Source organism: Harpegnathos saltator, unplaced genomic scaffold (genome assembly GCF_003227715.2).
Source record: "Harpegnathos saltator strain DR-91 unplaced genomic scaffold, Hsal_v8.6 scaffold202, whole genome shotgun sequence".
NCBI classification, from domain to species: Eukaryota; Metazoa; Arthropoda; class Insecta; order Hymenoptera; family Formicidae; genus Harpegnathos; species Harpegnathos saltator.
Window position 1 is genome coordinate 822,146 of NW_020229987.1, and position 13,984 is coordinate 836,129.

The window sequence follows — 13,984 nt, forward strand, 5'->3', positions numbered from 1 at the left end:
TGAATCATTTAAGATTTTCTAGTGAAAACATAATTAATGATAAATTTATATTATATGGTAAATTTATAAGATTTATAAACCATTATTAGCTGATTGGATCAATATTGCTGTATTGTTGGAATACAGGTACAGATTGGCAAGCAAGAAGAGATTTATGAAGCAGTAATAATTTGTTCACATAATGAGAAACTTAATGAATGTAGAATACCGATTTAAATTTCGACTTTAGGTATTTTGTTGCTCGCGTTTAAAAGGTGAGTTAGAAACAATTAATTATCAAAGGAGGCTTTTTAAAGTAATGTTGCTATTTCTATCAAACTCGCGCATTTATGTGTAAAACATGACATGTATGACTTGAGTCGAAACCGTTCGATCTGAAAGGTGTACAACAAGGGTACATATTGATCTGCGTTTTATAAATTCGTGTATAAATAATGGGTTGTAAAGGCAATATTTATATTCACGTATGAGCCACGGAGAACGTGCAGATCATATAAAATCACGGTTTAAAATTCGGATGGAACGTACGATTATTGTACCGTCACAGGGCTAACAACGGAAAAAAACCCGTGCTTGAAGTTTTACAAATTGGTGAATTCATTTGAAAAAAGGCTCTCGAATATTTCATATATACGACAATTGCATTTATATTCTATATTTTCCCATACATTTATATTTTTTCAATTTCTTCGAAGTAAAATTTTTCAGATTATATTTTGCGCATAACGCCTTTTACGTTTTCAGCAAATATAAGATCGTAAACTTTCAAATCTGCTTTACTACTCACCATTAAAACTTTATCGTGTGTCTTCGCCCAAGCGAAAATCGCAATGCTTTCGCTTATATCACTACAAAAACGAACGATATGAATATAAGCGAGTTACCGCACTTTGCGAAAGGATTATCGATTCGCACAGTATGACAAGTGAATTATCGGAGAACTTAATATTACGTCGAGAATGCGAGTGTTGCCGCGGCGTGGAATTTTTGCGAAAGCGTCTTCGGCCTTCTCGGCGCGGATCTCTTTAGAATTTTTTTCACACGACATACGATTTGCATTACCGAAGCTTTATGGTGTGAACTTTTGCGCATTAACGCGATTACGCTGTCGCCCCTCATCTCTCTCCCGGAGAGATTGCATTAGTTGATTGCGTGCCGCTATACGATCTCGCACAACTTTAAAAGATAGAAATCGATTGGAAGATTCTCCGTTAAATCAATCAATTTCGGGCGTTCCCGTGTAATCCCGGGTAAATGCTGAGGACAATAACCGTCTCTATTTCGCAGATGAATTTCGCACGAGAGTGACGCGAGAGTTGCATTTGCCCCAAGTTTTATAAATCTTCTCTGGGTTTATCGGTCTCACCATTAGCGCGTCCGCGTATATTCACGTACTCGGCTTCTGCCCACGACATCGAATTAAATACGCATACACACACGTGACTAATTAACGTGGCTGCCGACCGAGTACTCTCCGACTCAATACGCACATTCGCTAATTAAAAGTTAAATCCAAGAACGCCGTGCTGGTAATTAGTCCTTAACGTCGTTACGTACGTTCAACGTCGCGCGCCACGCTGTATCGCATTAATGTTGCATTATAATGCGCGCGCCACGTAATGCGCTCGCGCTATCGTTAAGGGAAATTGGTTTGCGTTTAATGTGTATATCCTTCCTCTCCTATTAGTCATCGGGAAAATTATGAATGATGAAGAAGATACGCACAAACGACGCTGTGAGAAAAATACGCAAGTTTCAGGATGTTACTTGGTTTTATTTTACGGCCACGATGTGACGCGATTCCTCGTTTTACGAACCCTCCGCGACTCATGTTCCCGAATTATCGAAAGACGAGCCGACGTGGCCTCATCTTCTTCGGCTTCTGCCGAGCTTAGCTTATCAGAGACTGGCTTTACAATATCCGCCATGTCAAGAATATCGCTCCCCTTCATGCTTGGGGCTACATTTTTAGCCGTCTATCCAGGAAAGCCGTGTATATAAATTGTATCAATATGTAATTTCAAACACGAAAGTGATACACGACGTAAATATACTGACATCCGAGTAACTTATAGGAACAAAGCGCGTACGCTCGTACGCGAATTGATGAACGCATCCAATTGTACGATTGTGCGATTTTAATTTCTACTTGCAATGTAATTTTATATCTAAATGACAATTAAATCACAACGAGACACATTCGAACGATTATACGCGGTTTATAGGAGAGCATACATGTAAATATTTGCTTATCGCAAATATGCGTATGAGCATTTTTGAAGCGTATGAATTTGAATATTACTCCCGTATTCAGAACAAATTATTTGCCACCGGTGCAAAAATTTGAAAATGACGTATGTTATATAAACCGGTTATTTGGAATGCAATATAAATGCATCTTTGAAATATTACCAATTCCAACGGAAATTTGAGTGGTTTTCATCAAATTGCAAACTGCCAATTTTCACTCTATCCTTTAAATTTAATACGCGTCGCTTCTCTAGAAATAAATAATTTGCTGCGTGGTACTCTTAAAAATATACTTAAAAACAATTTTCACAAAGTGCTTCTGTTGCACTCGTACGAATAAAATGAACGCGGAAAATCGTCAATTTTGAAATTACAGTCGCCATTTATTACGAATCGATAATACGCGTTGGCATCGTGAAGATGCGTTAAAAATCGGTTCAAGGTTCGGGTTAGTTCTTGTTGAAAGCGAAGTTCAATTTACTTCGTGTCTCCTCTTAAGATTTTTACGAGTATCCGTCAAGAAAGTTGGCAAGTTTATTGGCTTTTCCTACAGGAAGTCGTACACGTAAGTTGAGATCTCCGTTCCGCAACGCAATTCCGTTTCTAATAAATTCATGATTGATTCGACTGCGGTGCGCCATCTCGGCCGCAACATCGATTTTTCTTACAAGTCATACGACCGTAGTGGACGACTTCATGGAATCGCTTGAGACAAATTTTTGTTCGATCTCCTCTGTATTTCTTCATTTTACTACATGCTACTAAAATCTGATCCAAGAGTTCATTGACAGATTGTTAAAAATTATTGAGAGGTAAATTGAAAAGTAACATGATGTACATGTTGATGTACAATTTATTAGATCTTTTCAAACATTCGAGACACAAAAACTTTCGGTATAAATGAGAAAACTCAAAGATAAAAAGTCTTATTTCTTACACAACATTCAAGCAACGGTTAAGCGTGTTGCGGAGAAAATATCAAGAGAGAACAATTTCGCGCATCGTAGTATTATCCTTTTTCTCTATTATTTCCACTTAACTACTTAAAATCGCCTACGGTGAAGGATGTCAGAGAGAAAAATATCTCTGCAACTCCGCAGAAAATCCAGCAACATCGTGTCGACGTGCTATCCTTTCGGCTCCATCTCCATTTCGACTGACCATTTCGAGAGAAAAGCGTTGACAACTCTCGCGGTTGTCGCTTAGATACGTCGGAGACATCGTAAACATTGTATGTAAGCCTTTCCTTCGCAACGGTATTATATGCTGCGCGCGATGCACTTTCCACAGTACAAAATATGAAGAGCGATCCGCGTAGCGCAGAAACTCGAAAGTAGCCGAGTAATGTTTTTACAAGCGACGTAATAGAAACGTCATATTTTATGGCGGAGAAGCTCCTGTATTTTTCAGCACTTTCTACCGACGGCTCTCGTCGCGCAGACGGAGAGCTACGGAGTCATGAAATTCGCGATAAAAAAAAAGTAAAATTTAATGCGAAGAGAATCGTCGAGTTAACACGACGAGCTCGCCGTCTTACTTTCGTGCTACCGTGTGGAAATCAGGGATCGTTCATCATGACATCGCGGAAATTCGCAAATCGCAGTTGGTGATTAACGGGGCTAGGAATGCGAGAGTCGCATTAGAGCGTTGATTTAAGTATGGCGGAGTGCACTCATATTGCCGCGTAAACGAAAGAACGCAAATGGGCAACGTTAAATCGTAATTATGCAAAATTGCATTACGTCGTCGGACGTTAAAGGGAAAACGGAATGGACAACCGTAATCTCCTCGCGTGACTTCTCGCGCGAAAGTGGTTCGACTTTAAGCTAACAGATTACATTAATTTAACCTCACCGCGCGCGAGAAGCTGCGCGAGGAACTTTAATAGCAAAAAAAGTGAAGGAAACGAAAAATATGATACCATAAAACCTACACGCAGCAACGCATTTTGCACACGCGTATAGGAATGCGTAATTTTCGCACTTAACGTTCAAATATTTGAGGATTAACTCTCAGTGTGGTTCCTTCGGGCGTTAACATTCCTTAGATTTTAATGAATTTCTGCATTGAATTGTGCCGCGTACATTACAAAGATTCGCGAGAACGCCGCGAGGACGCTTTGTTGCAATCCTTTATCTCCTCTCACGAAGAATCTTTTTCTCTCCCCTTCTCAAAACGACGTCTTTACCGGAGGAATATCTAAGCACGTGGTATTTCCAGCCGCGAGTTGTTCGCGTCAGATCGCAGGATCGCTCCTAGCAAATAAAATTTCGCGGATTTAACGCGACATCGCATCGGGCTCGTCGCCGGGGGCGACGTTTATCTCTCACCGGCGCGTGGAAGCGCGATCGAGGATCGCGGCTGGCGTTAAATTCGAATTTATCCCAAACACAGCGTCATAACGTCGCTGCAAACGATCGGGGTTACTTCTTTGTATGCATCCCGGGACGTGAGCGCGCCGCTCGGCTCGGTAACACCGTCGCGGCGAGTGTTAAATTACAATTATGCTAAACTGCGCCGAGCCGCGCGCGCCCACGGCGCTTTCGGGGCGTGAACGTGCATATTGCACTGCCGACGAGCGCTCGTTAACAATACAACGGCTGAACCGTTGTAAAATTCACCGTCGACGCGATCGGCCGCGAACGGACCGAGCTTACCGAGATACGACGGCGGCGGCGGCGGCGGCGGTGGCGGCGGTGGCGGTGGCGGTGGCGGTGGCGGCGCCGTCCGCAATTAATCGCACAGTATCGCATACGATAATTAATGGTAAAGATAGGTCACAAAGCTCAAAGTATACAGAAGCGAGCACACGCTCGAATTTCGCTCGCAATTTCCGCTACGCGAGCACAATGAGCCGAGTCGAGAATTTCGAATCTGCTTGCGCATGGAAAAAAGGGCGTGTGTGTGTAATTAACCCCCGTAGCCGAGGGAACCGTGAATTGCATTCGTTTATTTTTTCATGGGATCCTCGAATAATTTTTATTGAAAAATGCTATTCCACATATATACGGAGTATCGAGCGGCAGATTTCAACAACAGAATTGTGCATGTGGTTTGGAATTCTCGATATTTTTCGTTAGAGGAGGCTCTCTCTCTCTCTCTCTCTCTCTCTCTCTGCAGATATTTGACGTGAAAAATTAAGAGTCCTCTCGGGACGAATTTAGCACAACCACCATGCCAAAGTATTATTATTTATTTCTTTTTTGACGGTATAAAAATAGATTCTATTTTAACGAATGATTCATTTAAAGCCCGACCGTGCGGCGATATTCAATATACAATATCATCGTTAAGGAAACATCAACCCAAAAAAATATAACAGCATCGATCTCGTAGCGCATAAAAAAAAAATATTTCGCGACATTCCGCGTTATATACGGCGGATCGAGCCGAAATGAGGAAACGCTGTCGAAGCCACACAGTCTGTTTTTCTAGCTCTCGCAAACATCAGAAATTTCCATAAGTACCAGATTGCTTTCCGGAAAGATAATAAACGTGCTATGTGAGAGGAACGACACAGAGGGGAGAGAGAGAGAGAGAGAGAGAGAGAGAGAGAGAGAGAAGTAGAGAGATAGAGAGATATAACCCTGTGATCTTCAGCCGTTTTCGTGGTAATTATTTTTGTTGTCGTGACCTGCTCGCGGTCTGATATTTTTCCCCCGGTTTTAAGTGCTGGCTTTAGCGGCCGACGTGTGCGCTCACTCGCGAGGCAGAAAAACTGATAGCGTTTCACGCTCGTTGCATCCGCCGCAGTTTTCTCGGGCGATGTTCTTGGTTCGGGGGCCTGCAGGGTCGACTGCAGCCGGTATGCATACCGTCTGCTGGCCGGAGTTACGTTGCAAACTTCAGCTCGCTACGCTCGCCGCTTCCGTGTTTTTCTTCGGATGCGCTTCAAACGGGGGAAGGTTAAATTGCGTTCGCAGTTTTGGCTGTGGCACCGCGCCCCGTGGCCATCGAGTAAACGCGCGTTCATCTCTTTTCGAGGTAAACGCGAGTTTCTTGCTCTTCGCGCATGCAATGCCGCGGAATGCGCTCAGCACTCCGCGGAGTGCAATCAATAATGCCCGAGTGTCCCTTTGAGCTCTTATAATATTCTCGCCGCGTACGCTTTGTCGTCCCGCGGCTCTTTCTTTCTCTCACCGAAGACGGCCCTCACCGCGAAACTTCGTTGGCAATTTCGGTTCGTCGCTCGTTCAAAATCCGACGGAGTAGTTTTGCGGATCGTGGAAATGAAGAGTGAAACGAAATTTCTGCCGAGAGCATAACGCGTTTTACACGGAATGGGAACAAAAGCCACGAATATCATGGACGATAAATTCGTTAAATTTCATCATATAATATGCCCCAAAACAATTGCGCCTAGAGGATATACGTAATTTCCGGCACACAGCACATTGCACATTCAATCGAAGGGGGAATTCAAAAAAAAAGGACAGTAATTTCGCTTTTCGACGGCGGCTTGATATGGAGAATGCGGAAAATATCCATCGGCAAATCGCAACGTTCTCGCGTGCTCGAGCGAGCAGCGGTAATCCTCGCTGCTAGTGCAGCGAAAATCGCCAATGAATATTTCCCACGTATTCGCGCGCTGGCGAGAGAAATTCGCCTCGCTCCGCGAAATAATTCGTATCCCGACTGTCAGTCGGAGGAGCATCTGAATTGAAAACGCCTGGCGTATACGAGGCGTATTCGCGGCGCGTCGCGGTTACCAGAATCTTACTTACGATGAACGAAACGTCAATATGCAAATTGTTACCTTGACGGGATATTGACACGCGAGATAACGCGACGTGAGGCATAATTTTCTGGCAGAGTGCTTTCGCGAGTTCGCCGGCGGAGAGCGTCGTCCGTCTTGCGATCTCTCGATCTCGCGCGCGGACGTAGACGGGCATTATGTAAGACGCGCGCAAAACTCCAAGTTGAAATCAGTGACGTCTCGAGATAGAGCTAGGGTGTCTACAACCGCGAACCGCGGTAGCAAGATCCAATTGTTGTTCGTCGGTCCATTAAGTCTCACCCCCTCCCGGCAAATCTCATTTCGAGCGAGGTCGCGGTAAGGAACACGGCGCGATTGCTCGCAATCAATCGAACTTTTTGTTTCGCGAATGAAATTTTCTTATGTGTGAACTTGCGAAAAGACAGTGTGGACGGAGAATTAATTAATCGATTTATCGCGTCATCAGTTAATTAATTTCTTTTACACATTTTCTTCTTTCGGGAAAAAGTAATTGTCTCGCCGCTTAACCGCTGCGAGTTTACTGCTTTATACCGACGTGAGTTGAATGTAGCGGAGAATTCGTGACAAATTCTACGACATTTTCGCTCGTAATATATTTATCTCGCGGACGTAAATGCGCGTACATAAACATAGCGCCGTCCGTAACTCAGGACTTCGTCATTTCTGTAAAGAAGGACTTTTTTCACAGAGGGAATTGGAGCTCTCTGTGAACGCGCGCCAGTGGTATAGAGCGCGGAAATATGATTCAATATGCAGAAAATTCAATTTTCGGAATTCTCAAGTTGCGCGCGTTGGCGAGCACTTTTTAAAGGACAGAAGACAGGAGAAGAGGGATACGCGTGCGTTTTATTCCCTTCTCTCTCTCTCTCTCTCTCTCTCTCTCTCCCTTGGTCCCTCATATTTTTATTCCATGTTGTCGGACTCGGCTCTGACGTCGAAGATACCGACGTTAAAGCTTTGTAAGAAGCTTTTAAGAAAATAATAAAAATTCCATCCTCTTCCTTTCTCTAGTTTACTCTAGACGCTTCGACAAATTGTATGCGCTCATTATATCGTACAAATAGTGATTAACGATGGTAGTTTAATAATTTGTCACATCTCGCAGAGAAGTGAAACGGCCTTGCGCGAGAAGTTGACATTACGTCGGGGCAATATAACGGGCCGAAGACTTCGCTGGGAAGAAGTCTCCACACACACGCGCACACACACGCACACAGAAATGATTCCCAAATATTTTATAAACGCTATTTGCTTACTCTGCAGTGAACCCGTGGCATGCGTGATGATACGGCAGTGAAAACGCCAAATATTTTCAGCACAGTTCTTTCGTTCGTGAACTTATTCGACGTGAATTTCCTGGCGGAATTACATTACATGTTATAGATGTAATTTAGTGCGATTGCAAGAATCTTTTCGCCATGATTTCTCTCCATCCCTCTCGCTCTTTCTCGTGTCAAAGCTTCGCTTGAAAGGACGCATTTGTGATTACCTCCGGTGGCATTGGCCGCGCGGGCACAATGGGCAGAATACGACGAATTGTCGCGGACGCTGCAAATGTTGAGAGACGAAACAAATGATACGTCGCACGGCTCATAATTTCCACGGCCGTTCCGCTGCGCGGTCGATCTCCTGAAAAGACAATCGACGGCTCGCGTATATATCTGCGCGAGCGAGCATTCAGCGCGCGAGCGCTTAAATTATTTATTTATTTTCTTGCTCGTTGCGGCGGGGCGCCAGCAATGGGCGACTAGATTGAATGGAAAATAAAAACCGAGCGAGATAAATATGAACACAACTCCGAGGACAGGACGTTACGCTCGTAGTGGTGGATATTGAAATGAAGCTCTCTGCTCCTCCAGCCGTGCGATTCTTTTCCTCCTCATCTGCATCCAACCCTGCGCGCTCTCTCTCTCTCTCTCTCTCTCTCTCTCTCTTTCTCTCTCTCTCTCTCTCTCTCTCTCTCTCTCTCTCTCTCTCTCTCTCCTTGCACACAAATTGTCCCCGAGAATGCATGTTTTTCTGGAATGCGATGCAGAAACGATCTCGCGCTCCGTTTGCTATGAATAATTAGCTAGCATCGAGATGCTCGGAGTGCGCGATAAATCGTTCATCGGCGAACGCGGCGCGGCGGTGAGCTACACGCGAGCCCAGATGCCCGCGATAATTGCAGCTCCGTTTAATTATCCGGAAACTTCATCGGCGGAAAACGCTCACGCCGCTGAATGCGACGTCTTGTGGATATAATGTATCTAATTAAGGCATAAACTATTCTCATCGCAATAAGAGCAAATTTGAGGGAAACGATAGTTCCCAGCGATAAATACCGACCAGCGATGTATACCGACGGTATTAACAACGTCTCACAAGTTTGGCTCATATCACCCCAAAAGGGATAGTTTATATCGCTATGTCGTATCAGTATTTAATACTTAAAATATCCACGAGGCGATGTCGATGCGTTCGAAGGGATCGTTTCCTAATTATTTCGAACGGTGCAATTCGCCAGACACACGCTTAAAGCAGACGCAAACGCTACGCTTTGTGGAGCAACGCGAGAATCTGAGCTCTCGAAGCGCGCGTCTCACTTCACGCCACTCCCGTATTCCTACGCGAAGATATCGATGCTCACACAGGGGCTCACACAGATCGCGTGATCACGATCGAGGGACTTTGAAGCCGTCACGCGACGTTCCCATTCATATGCTTCGTCACTTGGCGCACGGTTGAACCGGCGTGTAATAAGTGCACTATAGCGCGCGCGAGTGTATCAGCGCCATTATCTTGTGACGTTCATTCATGGTTTATGAATAAACGGCACGCATTAGGACAATTTCCGAACGCACTAATACACTCGGCGAAAAATCGCCGTATGAACGTAAAACAAAATCCAATCTTCTACGTTCTCCTCTTTCCGCGCTCGTTCACGCTCGACGCGGATGCATGATGCGTCATGACACGCGTGCACTTCTGTATGTCATACGGTGCAATCTCATATGTCATGCCATAAATACGCGCTGTAAAGTACAGAGAAACACGATGATGTGAAGCATAAAATATAAGGGATTTGCAGCAGCGTGTCCCTCCAGACATTTTTTCATGTCTTATTCCCGAGACTGAGAAGGGAATATATTGAGCACGAAGAATGTTTTACGATCCGGATCTGTTGACGAATTGTTTCATATAGTTGTGAGACCATTGACGTCCGAGTAGTATTATGCTTAAATTACAAGACGATTGTTTTGTCCGTCTACGACTTTTTTAATAGTCTCCTCAAAATTCGAAGAAAAAATTACTCTCCACGGGTCTGTTCGTGGTGAGGTGACGGAAATTTCTCCTCTTGAGGTTGACGTAAGCACGCGGTATTTACCTGGCAATGAAGTAATTGCGGACTGTGTTAATTGCGAACTGAGCGCGCGAGATAAGTTTCAAACTGTCGCCACAACGGGCGGTTAACAAATACCTCGAAGTTACATGGAAAACTCAGGTAGATTGTTGCAAGAAAGGTGCAATAATTTACCGTCGAAATAATGAAATTTTAGTGACAATTTAAAATGCAAATAACGCGAAACTTCTTCGTTGATCAGCTGAGTTATGTAAAATTGATTAATTACCTTCCACGGCGAATTCTACGTCAATTTGGACAGCACTCGCGACTTTTCGACCAACGGGAGATCTGTATTGAAATTTTTTTGTATTTTATTATCATTTTATGTGTATAAGCAAAATCGATGAATCCTGGAAGAATTCGCGCGAGACAACGAATGTATGAAAAGAATATTATTAGCTTTGATTTAGCCGTCAATAGAGATTTGTTGCGCATTCATCTTGCTCGTTTCAATGTATTTGTTCCGCGCGCTCGGCTTTATTTTAAAAAAATTCCAGAGATAGGGTTTTACGGGGAGAGAAGAGACATTGCAAAATAGTCCCATTAACGTGCGCCTGTAGCGAAACTATTGCCGTCTAGGTGTGTTTGTGTGACGATGTAAAACGATGTAAAAGAACTTCTATTACCTTCGTCATGTCTATCTGCTCGCTGGCAGTATGATATAGTTCGCGATGTAGGAATTTCCGCAAAAATGTTGTACCCGTCTTTGTCAGGGAGAATTTCGCCGAGCGATTTAAATTTTCATTAAAAAGCGCGCAATCACGCTGGAAAAGTTTTATGCGCCTTCGTATGCTCGAGCATGTCACGCATATATAGATATAATTTAATAATTGTGTTGTCTTTTCGTTCAAATTCCGATACTATTAATATCTCGCTCGTACTTTCTGTCATAATTACGCGCACGTGACGAAACTAATTATGACATGGAAAATCGCGCCGCATCAAGGAGAAGAACATTACTCGACAACTGACATGAATTTTTGTGTGGTGCACACATTTGCAAATTAAAAGCGTTCATAAATCTATTGTCGTTATCGTTGAAATTTGGGTGCAAACGCACTGAAGATCACCTCGCGGCGACATTATCCTGTATTACGATAGAATTAGTGTTAGTTTTGCGTTACGTCAGCAAATACGACTAGATTCCAATCGAAGTTTCTCCATTAAAGGTGCCTAAAGCCATGTAAAATCTAGAGAAAAGTTTGATTTGCGTTGCAAAGTAAAACCTTTTGGATAGATGAGTTAGACGTTAGTTTAGGCTTACTCGCGAGGGAATTTCGAGCGAATTACGGTTTAGTCGGAACTTGATCGATATTAGGTCTAGATATCTGAGATGTAAATTCGATGTCGGTTAGAGTTGCGCGAGAAATGAATCGGGTCTCAGCTAAGATTTGGTTAGGGTCGCACTAGAAACCAATTGCCACTGTAACAAACTTGCCGCACTCCCGACCTAATTTAGATAAAGCCGGAGGAGAGAAAAATGAACGATGCAGAAATTAGTTCGCTCAACTATATTTGGGTCGCCACAGAGAGTCACTTTTGCGTCGCTTTTCTCTTTAAACACTTCCGAAAAATGGTCCTTTAAAACATTTCCTACTAATATGAAGCGTGCATTTTTTTCGTGGCGTTTATAATTCATCATCGTTAAAATCTTGTTACATATCCTTTCTTTCAAATTCTTTTTGTCACCTGCGTTAAATAACGTAGCTCCGTAATAACATGCTACACTAGGTATCGGATCACCTATCGAAACTTTTGTTATCAACTTTGTGAAATTACTTGGCATACTGCGAACAACAACAGAAGCTTTCGCAAACACACGGTGTTTGGCAATGTTTCCTTCCTGAATTATTTATAATGGATCTTGAATGCTACGGAAAGGTTATCGAAATTTTGTGTTGATCGTTTTATAATGAATTGTTTTCCCACTGAGTCGCTATCTTCCTTATTTCAAAATATACGACGGTAAGAAATCTCTACTACATTTGCATTCTGATGATAAACTCTTTATTGGGAACGGCGATAGCAAGGAAACATCTCCTATCCCGTGTTGATAGTAACTTTCGTTATTCTAATGGTTACCCAAACATGCCTTCAAAGTTTATAAAGGATATTTTGACTCACCCGGTATATCCGCAAAGTTCTCTCCGAATTGAGTTTAGGTGGCCGTTTACTTCCTCTGTAGGTTAAATATATAGAGTTTCGGAAGCGTTCACTCAAACAATCGAAAGAATGGCCAAATTTGTATTGTGAGCAATCTGAAATTATACAAATCGATCGAAGCAAAGATAAATAGCTTCCAGGGAGAATTTCTGAAATCTATCTTTATAAGATAAAAAGAGTTTCAAGCGAATATAAATAGCTTCCAAGGAGAATTTCTGAAATCTATCTTTATAAGATAAAAAGAGTTTCAAGCGAATATATTTCTAGGTTTATTTATTTATACAAATTGTCCCATCTCTCTCTCTCTCTCTCTCTCTCAAATCCCCATGTCGTACATCCCAAAACAATTTAAAGATATAGAAATGTTGGGGAAGAGACTCTGTTTAGAGAAGAGAATTAATTTAAGCTCGTAATCGGGGATCAGATTAAGAAACCTAATAAAGCAGGCTGTTTTCCGTGGCGAATTGTGCATTTAGGGACATTCTCGACAATTTCGCAGCACTTCCGCCAGGATATCGATTCTGTCCGACATAATCTCTGGACACGAAGACCGTCGCCAGCACACAGAGAGCGGCTGCGTCGCCTCTGGTTCGCCGACCCCGGGCTCTGGCAAACTTACCCGGGAAAGTTTCAAAGCGGAGGCACGCGATCTCGTGTTTATCTGCGCGTAATGTGGCGACAGAGCCGGAGACCGGAAGGGACACTTTAAGGGCCAGTTCGCCAGTGCTGGACCGCGCCGGATTGGACTGTGGATTGGGTTGGGCTGGTCGCCAAAGGGAACGATTCCTGAATTCTGATTGCCGACGCCACTTGTGTCCCTTTCGACTTTCCTGACACGATACGGTACCGTCGTTATCGCCCGCCGGTGGGCCAGCGGTGGTCATGTTACAGCGGAACACGTTGATTATTGCCGGGGAGATTACGCCGTGTTAAGGTGATCGCACGATAACGCGAGCTGCCGGTGGCTCGGATTATTTAGACAGTTGTCGAGATAAATCGTTTTATTCCGGGCGGATTTTCGGAAGCGATTGGAAGCAAAACGGCGACGGGGATTTAAGGTAAACGCTTGGCAAGCGAGCCGATTTATCTCGAAGGAGATTTTTATCTCATTGGCGGAAAATCGCCCTTCCAATTATTTCATCCGTTCCTTCGGCAGTCGCACGGAAGTGAGACGTCTATTCCGCCGAATTTACCGTACCTCACTTCCACGATTAGACTGCACCCGACGGACGCATCACGCGGCATTTTGGGTCCTCCGACACGTAATTTAAATTTACAGACACGTGTTAACTCGTAAGCAAAAAGAAGGAGTCGCCCGTGACATTTTACAGGCGTCCCTTATATATCAAGCACGGATCGTGGCGTGTAATAAAAGGAAAGGGGGCGGGGGGAGAGGAGGAGGGAAATTAATTTGCGTCGTATCGCACGAGGAAAGAATTTCTGTCACT

At 43.6% G+C, this 13,984-nt stretch overlaps 1 protein-coding gene across 7 annotated transcripts in view; it reads left to right on the forward strand.

Moving 5' to 3' along the window:
* Positions 1–13,984, forward strand: part of LOC105186472 (neural-cadherin) — a 209,825-nt gene that overhangs the window by 81,539 nt on the left and 114,302 nt on the right. The window lies entirely within an intron of this gene.